Genomic DNA, 4,390 nt, shown 5'->3' with positions numbered 1-4,390 from the left:
GCCTCTTCTCACTGTATCATCTTTTAAAAAGTATTTTATAGATGCAAGGGTGTGTTGGATCTGCTGTGCAGCACAAGGCAAAGGTTGCAGTATTTGCTAGCTGTGCTTACACTGACAATGTGTGAAGTATAATCTCAGAGTAATCTCAGATTGTTAAAATGGACATGTGAAATTAGCTGTAGGATAAACTATGGTTAGCTCTGTTTTGAAGGATAGGTTAAAAGAGGAAGGAAATACAGCAGCTGTCTCCAAAATCTGATGTTGCCCTGGTGAGAGAGTCTGCTTGCACCACCTGAGACACTATTATCTTTATCTAAGCACATAAAAGAGATGACAAAAAGGGGAGACTTTTCTGTCTACTAATGCATGAGGCATAGAGGTGTGTGAGGCTCTTTTTGGATTCCTGATGAGTAGTTGCTCCCTCATTCTATGGTTTGTCATGCCCTGACAGTGTGCCATAAAGGTGTGATGGCACTGCCAAGCAGTGAGGCCAGACAGCTCACGCAGGTACCTGCTTTGCAGCATCAGCTGTTCCTGCTGGCTCAGCTAACTTCACATTTTGCTTAGAACAAGAGAGGCCCAAGTGTCCATGCTAGTCTGTAATTACTACCACAGCTGAAGGAGACTTTCTGCTGTGTTCTCTTCAAGATTGTGTAACTGATTTATCTCACAGCTCACTTATAGATATGCCTTTCCTTGGAAAACCTATGGAAAATGTGAAGCTGAAATCTTAGCAGAACAGAGGGATTTTGATGTTAAAGCCTGGGCCAAGTATGCGGGGGACCCGTGTCCTTTCCCTGCCAAAGGAGTGGCCTTCCATGAACCCAGCAGAAACCTCTACAATTAGGTCTGTAAGCATCACTGGAAAACTGCAGAAAGTCTTCTGCAAAGGTGAACAGTCTTGGCTGTGGTTGGGTCGCACTAGACCCCCCCCTTTTTTGTGAAGTCAAAGGAGAGGAGACGGGACAGTCATGTCACTAGTCCCATTACAGCAGTGGATCAGAGAGAAGCCCTCTTGAAACAGGCTGGGGATACACAATCTTGCTGTGGCTGCAGTCTGAGGTGTGCAGTGCAGCCTCTCCCCATAGCAGTTCTGTCTGGGTGAGGGCAGCACACACCACCAGGAGAGATAGGACAGGTCTCAGATTGCAGGAAGAGACATGTTTCTCCTGGGGCAGGGAGAGGGAGCAGACCTGCGTGCAGAACGCATGTTCAGTTGGTGCACCTCCTGCAGCAGGTGGCTGATCTGCAGAAGGCAATGAGAAGGCTGCATAACATCAGGGAGACAGAGAAGCTGGTCCCAAGCTCAGCCTGCAGTGGCCCCATAAGCCAACGACCAAATAGCCAGAAAGACTCCCTCACTAGCACATACGGAAGGGAGGGCCTAATAATGCAGAAGAATGGAAACTTGCAATGACAAGGACCACAGGGGGAAGAGACTTCCCTGAAGCCTGAAGTGCCCTTGCATAACCACTTTGTTTCCCTGTGGACTGAAGAGGAAAGACCTGTCACATCATGAAAGACACTGGAGCTGAGTAAGGCAGCCCCATCTGCTCCCCATATAACAAGCAGTAAGGCAGCCCCATCTGGTCCCACACCACAGCCAGTACATCTAAGAAAAGGCAAGGGGTGGTAGCAGTAGGTGACTTCTGAGAGGTTCAGAGGTACTGAGAGACCTGACACACTCTCTAGAGAGGTGCTCTTACAGGGCAGTCGTAGCAGGGATGTCACTGATAGGCTGCTGAGCCTTGTACAGTCGACTGACTCTTACACACTGCTGTTTCATTAATTCCCCCCCACAAAGGGAAGGTGTTTGAAAGGGCCAGGTCTGCTAAATCAGCAAATGGTTACAGGCTGGTACCACAGTCCACATTTTGGCTTCTGGAACCCTATGACTGTCACCCATGAGAAACTGGGTGTACTGAGGGCTCATGGGGTCCACCTGTCAGAGAGGGGGAAGAGCATCTTCAGCCAGAGGCTTTCCAGGCTGGAGAAGAGGGCTTTGAATTTGAGGTGTCAGGAGATGGGAACCTCAGTCCCTCTTAGTCCCTCCAGTCTGATGGCAAGTCAGCAAGAGACGGCCAGAGCTTGGAGCGGGTCAGGAGGAGAATACATGAAAAGTCATGAAGGAATTCCTGACACTCCAGCCAGTAAGTCTGCTTCATGAAGGACTGAACTTAAATGCCTTTGTGCAAACACACACATCACAGGAATGAACAAGAGGAGTTAGAGATGGGCTAAGAGGCACCACAGAGATATGGTGGGGTGGCTTCTATGAACCACTGCTCCTATGAAGTGTTGAAATGAGACATTACAGACTCTTGAAAACAGTCAGGAGAGATGAGGAAGGAGTGTTGCTCTCTGTGCCAAGAACGTGATGAAGTGGATGGAGTTCTGCCCTGGGATGGATGAGGAGCCAAGTGAGAGTTCATGGATCTGGATTTAAGGCAGGGCAGGGGCAGGTGACGTTATAGCAGGGGCTTACTACAGGCTGCCTGACCAGGAACACAGAGCTGATGAGTCCCTCTGTAGACAGAGAGGAGCAGCCAGGTCCACAGAGGGGAGTTGAACCACCCTGAGTGCAGTTTGAGAGCACACAGCAAGACATAAGCAATCTGGAAGGTTTCTGGAACACAATTTCATTCTTCAAGTGATAGAGAAGAAGGAGACATGTGATGCAGGACCTTGTTCTCACCAAGAAGGAGAGGCTGGCACGGAATCTAAAGCCCAGGAGCCGTCTTGGCTGCAGTGACCATGAAATGGTGGAGTTTGATATCTTCAGGACAGTGATGAAGGTGCACATCAAGCTCACTGCCCTGGGCTTCAGGACAGCAGATCTTGGCTTCTTCAGGGGTTTTTAGGGATAAAGTCCTGGAGGGAAAAGAAGCCCAGGAAAGCTAGTTGATGTTAAGGATAACCTCCTTCAAGCTTGGCAGCAATACACCACAGCAAGGAGGAACTCAGGCAAAAAATGCCAGGAAGCCTACACAGATGCCAGGAACCCCTGAACAAACTCAAACACAACAAGGAAACAGAGGATGGAGGCCAGCACAGGTAGCCTGGGAGAAGTGCAGAGAGATTGTCTGAACCACCAGGGATCAAGTAAGGAAAGCTGGTATTTGGCCTGGTTTTTGGTAGCGGGGGTGACCACAGAGGTGACTTCTGTGAGAAACTGCTGGAACTTCCACTGTGTCTGGCAGAGACAATCCCTGATGGCTCTGAAGATGAACATGTTGGCAGCCAAGGCTAGAGATGATGGTAATGCTTCTGTGATACAATCTTTAAGAAGAAACCAAAACAAAGGTGGGAGCACAGTTTTAATTCCAGCCAGAGAAGAAGAGGAAGTGAGAATATGTGAGGCACCAGGGTCAGTGGAGAAGGCAGGGGAGGAGCTGCTCCAGGCACCGGAGCTGGGATTCCCCTGCAGGCCGTGGTGAGACCTTGGTGAAGCAGCTGTGCCCCTGCAGCCATGGGGATCCACGGGGGATGCTGAGATCCACCCGCAGCCCGTGGGGGAGATGCCAATGCCAGAGCAGTTGGATGCCTGGAGGAGGCTGAGGAAGACCCACTGGAGAGAGGGGGCCCTGATTCCAGGCTGGAGCAGCCTGTCCTTGGAGAACTGCACCCTGTGGAAGAGTGACACCACAGCAGTTTTAGGAGGGACTCACGTTGCAGCAGTTTTGGGAGGACTGCTGCTCCTGAGATTTGGAGCCATGAAGAAGTTCATGGAGAACTGTCTCCTGTGGGAAGGGACCCCACGGTCTCACAGGGGAAGGACTCCTCTCCCTGAGCAGCAGAAGAAAACCTTGGGTGATGAACTGACCAAAGCCCCCATGCCCTGTCTCCCTGTGCTCTTGGTGGGAAAGAGGGAGCAGTTGTGAGAAGAAATGTGTTTTTAAGTACTTATATTCTTATAATCTTCCTCTGATTGTTTTAGTAATAAACTCACTTGTATCTCTAAGCTGAGCCTATTTTGCCCTTGGAGTATTTTCTCCTCATCCTTATCTCAGCTCATGAACCCTACATTAAATTTTTCTCTCCTCTGCCCAGCTGTAGCAGAAGAGGGTGAGTGAGTGGCTCTCGTGGGTGCCTGGCACTTGGCCAGTGTCAAACCACGACAAGTCCTCATAGACATAAATCTGGCCAGGGACAACAAGGGCAACAAGAAATTATTCTGTAGATAAACTGTATAGGTACTGTAGCTAGGCTGTCTCAGTCACTGTCAACTAACAACTGTTTTGGCATTGGCAAAGGCATGGTGACAGACCTATTGTTGGGGATGGTCCTGATGTGAGGAGGCTGGACTGAAAACGTCCTGTCATCAGCACAGCTGTAAGTCCATATTCAGATGAAGAAAACAGGTGGGTGGAATGTACCTCAGATTCCCTCT

The sequence above is a fragment of the Passer domesticus genome, chromosome Z (genome assembly GCF_036417665.1).
Source record: "Passer domesticus isolate bPasDom1 chromosome Z, bPasDom1.hap1, whole genome shotgun sequence".
Lineage (NCBI taxonomy): Eukaryota > Metazoa > Chordata > Aves > Passeriformes > Passeridae > Passer > Passer domesticus.
Note: the sequence above shows the minus strand (reverse complement) of the source record.